The 12,868-nt window shown below is 35.9% G+C and overlaps 1 pseudogene; it reads right to left on the reverse strand.

The window, feature by feature from the left end:
* Positions 1-235: 235 nt before the first annotated feature.
* Positions 236-12,868, reverse strand: part of LOC149575966 (U3 snoRNP-associated protein-like EMB2271) — a 102,997-nt pseudogene continuing 90,364 nt past the window's right edge.

The raw sequence follows: 12,868 nt of genomic DNA on the forward strand, positions 1-12,868 counted from the left end.
TTAGGCCCAAACAGATGTTGCCATTATAGTCAAAATTCATATAAAAATTTTGTTTTTTTGGCTACTATAGCGTTAGGAAAAAAAAATTTGCCTCCTGGAAGGTCATACAAATGCATTTATTACAAAAAATTTTTAAAAAGGTTTGAAAAATGGTCGTACAGGCTACTCCACCCATTGGCCACCCCGCCATTACTGGAGCACAGCCTACACTCAGCTCATGCTTAGCCGACACCGACTATGTAGCTGCGGTGCTAGCCACTCCCAGCCACCTCTGACGATCGCCCTCCAGCCACATCCACTCAACCCCATCGCTATCAAATCTAGTGGCACCACCCAGATCCGCCACCACCACCGCCACTACAACCTCTACCAGTGGCATCGTTGATAACCCCTGCGTAGGCATGATGTAGGCATGAAATCATTTTTAGACTAGAATACATCAACATCGTGGCCGATTATGTCATCTTTTCGATGAGCCACATCATTTTTTGGCACCGATTTTTTTACCTTGCTAACATCATCAATCTGACAGTTGATGTCATCATTCTAATGGCTGAATTTTTTTTCGACGACGATCATGTTTGTAATTTTACAATGAGCTTGTCTATTGGAGCAACAGTTGGTTTTTTGGCCATAATTTAAGAAAATGGAGGTCTTTTTTCGATTCGAAAGAAGCATCAAAATGCTGGTTCCAAGACAAAGATAATGATGCTAGTTTCATTCCATTTTGAGTCTATTTGAGCTCCCACTTTTTGTGTTGAAGAAGAGGCTTCAATTTCCTCTCACTCTGCATCTAGAATCCAGGTTCTTTTCTCAAATTTTGTGCTTTCAATAGTTGTTGCTTTGGTTTTTGAGGGATATATTTATCCGTTGTGGGGGTAACCATTTTCTTTTCTATAATTTACTTCAAAATCGACCCTTCTACTTTCGTCTTTTTCTCTCAATGTCGAACCCCTCTATGGCCTGGCTAATGCCACACAACTATCACAATTGGAAAGCACAAATGACTCAACTTCTTATGTCACGTGGCTTACAGTCATGTCTGGATGAAAATGAACCTATCCTGTAGCACCCTTTTGAGGTTCTTCAGCATAGGAACAAAATGGATGAGGCCATGGGATTGATTGCAGTGAACATCTCTGATAGTCTATTGTTTCACCTAGATGGTTTAACCACTCCTCAAGCTATTTAGACCAAGTTTCACAACTTGTTTGGCATAGTGAATGAGTTTTGGGTACTACAACTTGATGCAGAGTTGACTTCTTTGACACCTACTAGCTTGCCCACCATTGAGGACTTCTTGATGAAGTTTAAAACTCTACATACAGTTTTGCAGGGATGTGGGAAAAAGAAAATAGATGATGAGTGTATTTCTTTTATACTCTCAAAGTTGCAAGGACAGTATCAGTTCTTTTCTTCCACTTTCTACTCCACTATGGATTCCTTGGGTAATAGACATTAGATGCCTTCTTTTGAGACATTTTGTCATCGATTGACATGGGAACATGCAAAGATCCAACAGGTGGATGCCTCTGGCTCTTCCATCCAAGCATTGGTTGCTTAGACTTCTCAGCGAAAACCAAAATAGAAAGCCAAACCGAAGAAAGATACACCAAAAATTGATGCCAAACCTCTAGCTAACCCTTCCAAGGGTAAATCTCTTTCAAAGTCTACTAAGTCTACCTCCAAGACTAAGAAGAAATCAGCTAAGACCTAAAATTTTTGTGGAAAGGATGGACATCTCATTTCTAGGTGTTGGAAATGTTTAGAGGCTTTAGAGGAAGCCATGCAGGAGCATCACATTTTAGCTCCTAAGTTTTCATTCCCCCCTGTAGGGAAAGGTCATGCTCTTACTGCATGAGCTATGACTTCTGGGTCTACTTGGATTCTTGATTTTGGTGCCTCTCATCATATGAAAAACATTCAACAATTGGTCACCTCACATGCTCCTTGTGCTACTTCATAGATTGTTGTTGGAAACTCATCACATCTTTCAGTCGTAGGTTCTAGTTATGTTGCATTAGTTGGGGGTTCTCTTTAGCATGTTCTTTTTGTCCTTGACATATCGATGAATATATTGTCTATTTATTAGATTTTCCACTCTGGTTTTGGTAAGACAGTTGAGTTCTCACCACATGATGTGGTTATTCGAGACTTACTTAATTTTGAGTTGATTGTGGCTACTGGGAGTGTTGACTATGCATCTCACCTCTACAGATTTGATGGATTTGAGTCTTCTCATGACACAAGTTCTTTTCTTATAGCACATGCAGATCTAGTAAGCAAACTTTGGCATGAGCATTTTGGCCATGTCAATTATAGATATCTTCAGCAGATGAGCACACAGGCACTTGTTCTTGGGCTTCCCTAGATTTCCTACACAAATGGTGTTTGTCAGGGTTGTGCTCTTGGAAAACAACATAGGGATCGTTTTCCTCATGGACAAGCCACTCATGCTTTGGCACCATTGGAGTTGATTTATAATGACCTCATCTCATTTCCCACTCCTTTTTAGGTGCTAGATATGTGCTTATTTTCATTGATGACTTCTCCAGATGTACATGGGTGTACTTTTTGAAGTACAACTCTGATGTCTTTGATTCATTTCAAGTCTTTAAGACATTTATTAAGAAGTAGTCTAGTCTTTCTATTTGGCAAATATGCATAGATAATGGGGGGATTATGTGAACCAAGCTTTTAGGGATGTTTGCTCTGAACATGGTCTTCAACATTAGTTTTCAATTCCCTACACCCCTCAACAGAATGGTGTGGCCAAGAGAAAGAACAAAACCCTACGGGAGATGGCTAATTGTATGATTCAGTCTAGGTCCATAGGTTCATGTTTTTAGGTAAAGGCAGTCAATTGTGCCAACTATATTCAGAATTGGATGCCTCACAAGGCAGTTCAACTAATGACTCCTGAGGAGGCTTGGTCTCATGTCAAGAATGATGTATCTTCATTTTGAGTTTTTGGTAGTGAAGCATGGGCATTTATACCAGATGCTCAGAGGAGAGCAATGGAGCAGAAGAGCTGATACCTCATTTTTGTTGGCTACTACGAGGATGTTAAGGCCTACAGGTTGTTTGATCCTGATTCTAGAGAGGTCCTATTTCAATAGTGTTAGTTTGTGATGACTAATCAAGAAAGTATTGTACATACTTCATAAATTATTTGGTACTATTCGTAGATTCACCACTAAAGTAATGGCTAATATTCGCCAATTTATGATTGACATGTAGTAACCCTAAAGCAGTTTAATACTTGTATAAAAGGGCTTAGGGTTAGGGTTTTTTTATAGTTTTGATGTGAAATTGGTTCTTGCAGTGGTATTGAGCTGTTAGGGATTACGGATTGTAATCACGTAGTAATCACTGGATCATAAAAATATCAAACTTGTTGTTTGGTGGACGTAGCCTAGGGATTGGGTGAACCACATTAAATCTTGGTGTCTTGTGTTCTTTTTCTGTGTGATCTATTATTTTTCTATTATTAGTTATATTTGCATGAAATTGTTATTTATGTTTGTGGTTTAATCCTAATAGACAAGATGTCCAGTTTAATGAGTGCCTTCCTACAGTAGATACCCTATCTCTAGGGTCTACTTCACTTACCATTACTCCCTCATCCTTTCTAGTATCTTTTTTGGATGATGAGGATGATGATCTTGGTAATCCCTATTTACCTCCACCACAAGATCTTCCCCAATTGCCTAAATGGGCTCAAGCTATAGTTGAGGCTGCAGGATCTCTAGCCGGTGACCCATCAACTTCCCGTCACACCCATTCTCACATTGTGGGTTCTAGTCTTCTCGGTCATGCTATTTGTGATGATCCTCAGACAATTGCAGTAGCAAGAGAACATTCTAAGTGGGACAATGCAATGGAGGAGGAGTATTCTTCTTTGATCAAGAATCATACTTGGGATCTTTGTTCTCTTCCTAAGGGAAGAAAGTTAGTGCGATGCAAATGGTTGTATCATACTAAGTTTGCTATTGATGGTTCCATTGATAAGCACAAGGCTCATCTTGTTGCGAAGGGTTTTTCACATGTTGAGGGTATTGATTACATTGAGATATTTTCCCCTATCGCCAAGATGAACTCTATTCACCTTATCTTATCCCTCACAACTTCTCAAGGATGGCCCATTTTTTAGATGGATGTGAAGAGTGCATTTTTTCATATTGATCTTACTAAGGAGATTTACATGGGGAAACCTCAGGGATTTTTGTAGGATTCCTCATTGGTTTGCAAACTTTGACGCTCATTGTATGTTCTCAAATAGGCCCCTCGAGATTGGTATGAGAAGATGGACTCTTTTCTACTTTCTACAAGCTTCACACAGTGCCATTCCAATCCTACTATCTACATTCAACATCTTGAGGTTGAGGTTTTGATCCTTGTGCTATATGTTGATCATCTTCTTCTCACAAGTAGCTCATCGTCTATGATTACAAATGTTCAAAGAGCATTGATGGAACAGTCTGAGATGACTGATCTTGGTCTACTACACTATTTTCTTGGTCTCCAGATTATTCAGTCCTCTACTGGGATTTTTTTTATCAGCAGAAGTGTGCTCTTGACATGCTTCGTTGTTTGACATGCTTGATTACAAGCCTACTCCAACACCTTTTCAGTCAAATGTCACCTTGTCTACCTCCTACTCTTCACCTTTAGTGGATCCTACATTGATTAGGTAGTTGGTTGGCAACTTGTTGTACCTGACACACACTTTTCTTGATCTCTCCTTTGCAGTGGGTCTTGTCTCTTTGTTTTTACATGAGCCTCATGAGAGTCATTTGCAAGCTGCCAAGCGAATTTTGATATATATTCAGAGCACATTGATGAATGGCATTCATTACACATTAGGGACTCCTCACATTATTGGCTACACTGACTCAAATTGGGCCAGTGATGTTGATGATCGAAAGTCTACATTTGGCTTTTTTTTTTTTCTTGGCTCTAGTCCTATCACATGGTCATGCAAGAAGCAGCATGCTCATGCATTTTCATCTATAGAGGTTGAGTATCGAGTAGCAGTGCTTGCTAGTCAGGAGATTTTATGGCTCGATAGTTGATGACTTAGTTTGGTTTCCCTCTTGCTCGTCCCATTGTTCTTTGGTGCAATAACCAAAGTGATATTCATATTTCTCGCAACCCGGTGGAGCATCAATGCACTAAACACATTAAGCTTCATATGCATTTCATTCTTCATCTGATCCAGGATGTTGTTCTCACTTTAGAATATATTCCCATTGATGCCCAGATTGTCATCTTCACCAAGTCATTTGCATTGCCTCACTATCTTCAGTTGCGATCTATGCTTGGGGTTATGGAAGTTGTCCTTTGGGGGTCTTCTTGAGGCCTTCCTTCCTTCATGTTTTTTTAGAATAATTGTTCCATCACTTTTTGGAGAGGGGTTTCTCCCACTGGGTTTTCTCCTTTGTCTTCAATTTATAGAGATTTCTTTGTTTTGGGTACCTGATCATGCCTTGTTGTCAGGACCCATTTTCCTGCTTTCATAGCTTTGCTAGGTTAGCTTCCTCCTGAGCTTTACTTAAGGTAGGGTGTTAGAGTAATTATTTGTTTCTCTTATTAATTTATAGATCATGTTTATTTAATTAATCAAGTTCTTTATTACTCTAGTTACTTAAGCTTTCTCTTAGGTGCATATAATTAATATTTTATATTAATTATAATGTGCAAACCTAATTTTCTTTCCCTTTAGGGTTTCGTTCACCATTAGGGTTGAAATTTTGTACTTTTTGTTTTCATAACTTGGAATACAATTTTTCTCTCACACCATTGAGATTTTCCAAGCTCTTTTTTTTCCTTTTCTAGCTTCTCTTCAGTATAGGTTATTTGCATGGAGGTGTTTTTGGTGATCTATGAAGTTGGTTTTCATAACTTCTACATGTGTAACATGCATGTATATATAATTTTAAAAAAATTAAATGTGTGTGTGTGTGTGTGTGTGTGTGTGTGTGTGTGTGTGTGTGTGTGTGTGTGTGTGTGTGTGTGTGTGTGTGTGTGTGTGTGTGTGTGTGGACATAATCTATACATGTATATATGTTATAAGTAGATCTCTAAGAACACACTAAATGTATGTACATATGTACCTACAAATTCATGTTGTCTAAGTGTGCACTTTATACATGCTCTTGCTCCATCGTGCTCCCCTTTTCTATGTCCACTTTCAAAGCAGTTCCACAAAAAACTAACATTGCTTCTAGCAAGTTGCATGGCTAACTGATTAAATCCTTTTGCAGATTTAAGTTGTCTTGTGAGTTCATGAAATGAGATTATTAAAAATAAAAATATATAAAATTCAAATTGAAATATGTGTACAAATCAATATAAGTTTTGAATTTAAAGTTAAATAAAAATGTACACATACATACACTAACCTACACAACCATCAGACCAGATCCATTGCTCTGAAACATTTATTCCACAATTTCTAAGATCTTGAGAGAACATTGCAAAAAATGAGCAACATAGCTCCTATCATGAGCTCTATCATCACTAATATAGAAATGAAACTCGTTGATGATAATGTGTTCATTTTCCTCCGAACTTTCTAACTCATCCACCTCAAATTATGCATGTCTATAAACCACTTGCACAAATATTGCAACTTGTTCAAAATGAAAATATTTCCCTTGAAGCTCTCTTTGAGGTGAAAATGTATAGTTCTCAGAGAAATCTACAACTAGAATACAACCAAGTGGAAAACAATTTTTTGAATCACAAAATTGTCTAGCTTGCCATCATGCACCATGACAGTGTTGGATATGTAGATATATCAATGGACGAAACTTGTTCACAAACTCATCATACCGCATTTCACTCTTCTTCAATACATTTTTTTTGGATTCAACTCCTGTCTTATTTTGGTATTCTCATATTCATATCTCATGCATGAAATTGTTGCTGATTCATCAATATTCTCAATTTGCGGTGGAAATTTAGATAAATCTCCACAATCTGCACATTGATTTATGATGCACTGTACTTTGAACTCATCTAAATCTTCTAATATATCATGCAATATAGACTTCACAAATTGTGATGTACTGCTAAGGATGACCAAATTTGGATCAAGTACTGCCATAACTTTTTTTTATGATTACAAGTGTAGACCAAATTCAACATGGTTTTGACAACACCAAGTTTTACATTGCGGTCGAAAGGGGTTTGGTCATAACTATCTATGTGTCATCCTAAGTGGCAGCCACACAAACAAAAGATGCAATTTCTCAAAACTTTTCACTTTCAATACTAATTTCTCCATACAAAATGAAGTTTTTCTAAAAACTAAAAATACCCTTTTGAAGATCCTGGAGTCAAGATTATGTTCATATAAATTTTGTGGTATTTTGATTATTTTAAATATGTTATATTTATAAAATATTACAAGTAGGTCTTTTAAAATAAAAAAATAGTAAATCATGTTCAAAAAATAAAAACTTTATGTGTACCTCTACAGGAGAGAGTCATCTTCAAGAATATGTAATTTTTTTTTTTAAATGTGTATATTTGATAGAAAAAGTTTGGCGGGAAAAAAAACTGTCAATTTCTGACAAGTTCAACTTTGAACACTTATAACTTGAAACATATAAGTTTAAAATCCTTTTTTTGTCCTCTAGGTATACAAGTCCACTATAACATAGTTTAAATTAGACCAACATATGATCATTTGCATATATTTGTTTGGTGGGAACAAAACTGTATATTTTCAACATTTTAAAATAATTAAAAATAGACTTAAATTTTTTTTTAAATGATAAAAATTTCACTCAATTAAAAAATAAAAAAGTATAGGCATAAACTTCATCCAATTTTACACATTTCATTAGTTTACATCATCTTCAAATTTTAAACACAAATGTCCCTTTTCTGTCATTAAATTTGAACAGTTTAAATTTTGATATCATTTTCCTTTATAAAAGGGTGACACAGGTTTGTGCTTTTACCCTTAAGTCTAAGTAAACCCACAAAGGATCAAGAACAAGAAGGAACCAAGACTAGTAGGAAGTAATGATGATGTTATGAAGATGTTTTCATTGATGTCAAGGCATAAGAAGGAACCAAGATTGGTAGGAAGTAATGATGATGTTATGAAGATGTTTTCATTGATGTCAAGGCACAAGAAGAAACCAAGACTAGTAGGAATTAATGGCCAAAAAGGCATATTAATCTTATAGGTGTGACTTTAGTTCATAGGGATGATCATAGAAAGATGAAGTACAAGCCTGGTAGAGGCAATGATAAAGGAGATCCACTTAGATGGAATTATGCTAAGTGAAGAGAGAATCTGTTGAAGGATGTCAAGTAGAAAGAATGTCAGATCAACTAGTGACTATGAAAGATGGCTTGGCCAAGTTAGCAAGGAAAACATGAAGCAAGATACCAATGACTGCGATGTCACAAAGTGGGTAGAACTGCACTCATCAGTGCACTTAATGGTGATGGGGTTGACATATCAAGGAATGGTCAAAAGAATTCAAATTTGAATTCTTTCCAACAAAAGCAATTCATCGAAGAGACAAGACACCCATGACTCCTATACAAACATACTACATCTAACAAGAGTGGCGCACTACTACAATGAGATTGTTGATTGATTAGCTAGAGAGTCAAGATAAGTGTAATCTAAAAGTGTGAAGAAAGTGACAAAGTGAGGGAAGATATTACACCTAAGAATGTGTTGAGTATAATCTAGTGAGCCAAAACAACACAAGTGTGATCATGTGCAAGAGTGAGCATAGCCAAGTGCACAAGTGATCGTGTATGAAGTTGTTAAGCCAAGAGAAGATGGAGCATAGTTCCAAATGTGTCAGAATGGCTGAAGAGGGATCTATTTCCAAGCTAAGTGTAGTAGCTATTCTATTAGATCATTCCCTATTGTTTACTAATCTCTATAATAGAAAATCTCATTGAGAGTGGACCCTAACAGGTTTCTTGCGTCAAATTCCCTAACAGGGTGACACATTAACTTGTGTTCCAAAGTCCTTTGACTGGGTTGCTGCTAATAGGGCAAGATTTTTATAGGCCTCATCAAAATCCCTTAACAATGTCTTTGTAATCTTTTAACACAGATAAGATTGACCAGGCGCACTTTAGGAGAGTGTAAGCTTTGTGAGGATTGACTTACACACTGTAGTTTTTACCCTAGCTAGATTTCCATGAGATAAATATTGTGTTATGTGTTGCTATGTTCATTTTCATTGTTTTTACTTAATTCTAACTAGTTAAGTTGTAGCAAGCACAAACCTCTAGACTAGTGTGAAGTGTGATATAAGAAAAAAAGTTGAAACTAGTATAGTATATTAATTCACCCCCCTCCCCCTCCCAGTATACTAATTTGTGTTTGGGCCAATTGTATTATCAGTTGATAAACTGATGTGGGCAAGAATAAATATAAAATTTTTAAAATACTTGATAAAGTAGTTAAGTATGGAATCTTAGTTCCTATTAAAGTGTAATCAATTGTCTAATGAAGAGGATAAAAGAAAGTTAGAGAAATGAGTTATTGATCAATTGATAAATTTTAGTAGAACCTTGGTTGAAATTGAAGATCAATTACTTGAGCATTGATATGGTATATTGGAGGAGAGATCGATTGCTTTAGACAAAAATTGGAAGATTAGTGAAGCATCACTACCTATAATACTCCATTTAATCACTATCGATGATATATGTAACATGTTGGAGCAAGCTAAAAGAAGAATAAGTATTTTCACAATCGAGAAGCAAAGGAATTTATCGCAAAATTGATGATGTTATACATAGAATGATTGGGGAAGTTAAACCAGATGTTCCAAGGAAGAAAGAGCCAACAACTAAGAGGAACAAAGACAAAAAATTTGTTGATGATCAATTCTTTCACAGTTAGAGAATCAAATTTGTATATAGCTAGAATCCTTGTTACAATTCATTCACATGAGGATATCAATTTTGAGATGAATGAGCTCAAAGATGTAGAAATTAATAAAGGCCAATCTTTAATTGACCCTATAAATATTGATTCTAGACCATAAAGTAATGTACCTAATGTATTAGACAATCTGAGATCCATTTTAGTCCTTTTGGATTGTCATTTTGAACTCAATGAAGTAGTATCTAATTCACCTTCTGCTAAAACCTTTTCAATCAAATATGAGTTTGAACCAAGTGGGTCCACTTTCCTTGGTGTAATCAAAGGATATAGCTCTATTTCCTAGTTCGCATAAATAAAGTAAGGAACACATTATCCAACATTATAACTACTATCAACAATCATAATTAATCTTACATATAAACAAGATTTATTGGAAGAATAACACAACACATGAGCATAACACATTGCCTGAGAAATTATATGTCATCTCTAAGTCCTATAAGTCTAAGCATACAATAAGAATCACCAACCAACAAATGAAAAAATCACAATGAAGATAACTGCAAGCATCCATGTTAGATCTCTTATGATCATTACTCACTTTCAACTGAGAAATGTTGTCCTTGCTCAAACTTAGATGCAATGTGTGTAACCTCAATTGGATAGTCAATTGTGTAGTGGTATGGGGAAACCTCTTAACACCAAGTTGCAACAAACTTTTCATTGGATTTGGGATTAGGGAAATCAATGACCACATGCCTAATGGTGTAACATCACCAACAACAGACGTGTAGTTCTTTGTTGGTACATGAGAAACCTAATTTGGTCATCCACATTGAGCTTTAATTTTGTGGTAGATCCTTTTATATGTTTAAATCTACCAAAATATGTGTAAATGTAAGGCACAAAACATAAAGTAGGTATATATGTACATTAATATATTTAAAAATATTGATGGTTATGTTAGAATCCTTATTTTAGTTTATTGATTTATGTGCGTTTGGTGTTTTATTATTAAATAATAATAATAAATAATTTAATTTAGGTTTGATTCTATTTGTACTTTTTTTTAATTTATATGTAAAAGATCAGTTATGTTAATATATATATATATATATATATATATATATATATATATATATATATTAATTAACTTATTTGGTAGTCACAAATTGATTGGCTTATGAGAATATTTAAATTGTGTGCTATATTTATGGAGGAAAAAATTTATTTTATTTTAAACATTGAAATGAGAGAGCATAGGTCATTTATAATCCATTGTACAAGCCTACCTCATAATTCAATACGTAGGAGACATCTGATTGCACTTCCAATATTAGTTGTACAAACCCTATCTCTCATACATTTGAATTTGTGACTTCTCTTACAAGAACACATGTTTCCCACCATCTAGAGTTGGAGTATTTAAATTGTATGCTATGTTTATGAAGGATGAACTTTATTTTATTTTGAACATTGAAATGGCATAGCACATAGGTCATTTATAATCCATTATACAAGACTACCTCATACTTCAATATCTAGGAGACATGTTATTGCACCTCTAATATAAGGTGTGCAAACCCTATCTCCTATACATTTTAACTCGTGACCTCTCTTACAAGAACACAAGTTTCCGACCATCTAAAGTTGAGTATTGAATCATTGTTTTAGTTTTTTTTAACATTAAAAGAATATGATATTAACATTATTTCATCACTTATGCTTCTTCCAATGTGTATCGCACCACTTATGCTCGGATCCTAGTTGAGGTCAACATATCCAAAGGTCTCTCAGCAAAGATTTGTTTGGCCTCTCTAATTGGATCTTGGATCTAGTGTCTTGATTACGAAGGTATCCCTTTTCAATGCAGGAAGTGCCACAAGACCGATCACCTTGCTGCTCCTCTGAAAACCTAGACAGAAGAAGTCTCCTTGGTGGGAGAATGTGTCGAATGATCATTACACTATCCTCAAAGCCCCCTCTGTTGGGGATGGTGACTCTCCTTATGACTCTTTGGTGGCTGCCATGACTGTTGTCTCAAATGGCTCTCTTGTGGCCCTTCTTTGGAGACCTCCTCTGTTCTACCCTTGTCTACGGATGTCTCCCCTGCAGATGATTCTTCAGTGGAGGAGTTTGTTGTTCCTCCTGGACCTATTGGGGGCCAAGACGCTATTCCCTCTCTTGGCCCCGCCCTTGTTCTGGACTTTCCTCCTATTTCAGTGGGGGGCCAACTGGCTTTGGGTTCTTCTAGGGAGATTGTTGTTTTCTTGAATTCCCTTGGGATCCATTGTTCTGTTTCTTCTGGAGATCAGATTATTGAGGCAACTAAGGTGGAGGATGGTTGGAATGCAGTAAAAAGAAAGAAAACTAGGCCATCTTCTCCTTAAAAATGAATCTTTGATCATGCGAGGGAGGCTCCAAATCAAAGGGAAAATTGTGATGTATCTGGCCCTGCCTCCTAGCTAGATCTTCTCTTTTGGCTGGTGACTGGCTTTTTGTCACCATGGTTACCCTTAGATTGGAAGGGTGGTTTTTCAATGGAAGGGTGGTTTTTAGGCCTTATTTCTAGATCTGAAATCCTTTGACCACTTTGCCGTTTCAAATTTCTTGTAGTGTTTTTTTTAATATTTTATTGATTTGTGTTAGTATTTTTTTATTTAGTTATTAAATTTTATTTTTATTTCTATTGAATTGACCCACAAATCAGTCAGCAACCTTGGTTAAAAGCCAGCAAAAATTCTTTCCAGCATATAATCTGATAGAAACTTATCTTCAAAATCAGACATGGTAGCTGAATGCAGAACATTAATTGAACCTCTGTGCAGATGCACAAGGCAATTGCAAGCATTTCTATCATTGGTTAAAATGAAGCTTCTGTACAATAATACTTACAAATGTTTAACAGGATAAACTCAACCTTAATGTGTATTGATTTCAGCATCTGTTTAATTAGTAGACACATATTAAAGAGTTTAGGAAATATTG

This window comes from Cupressus sempervirens, chromosome 1 (genome assembly GCF_028749045.1).
Source record: "Cupressus sempervirens isolate cs-2001-9-10 chromosome 1, ASM2874904v1, whole genome shotgun sequence".
Classification (NCBI taxonomy): Eukaryota; Viridiplantae; Streptophyta; class Pinopsida; order Cupressales; family Cupressaceae; genus Cupressus; species Cupressus sempervirens.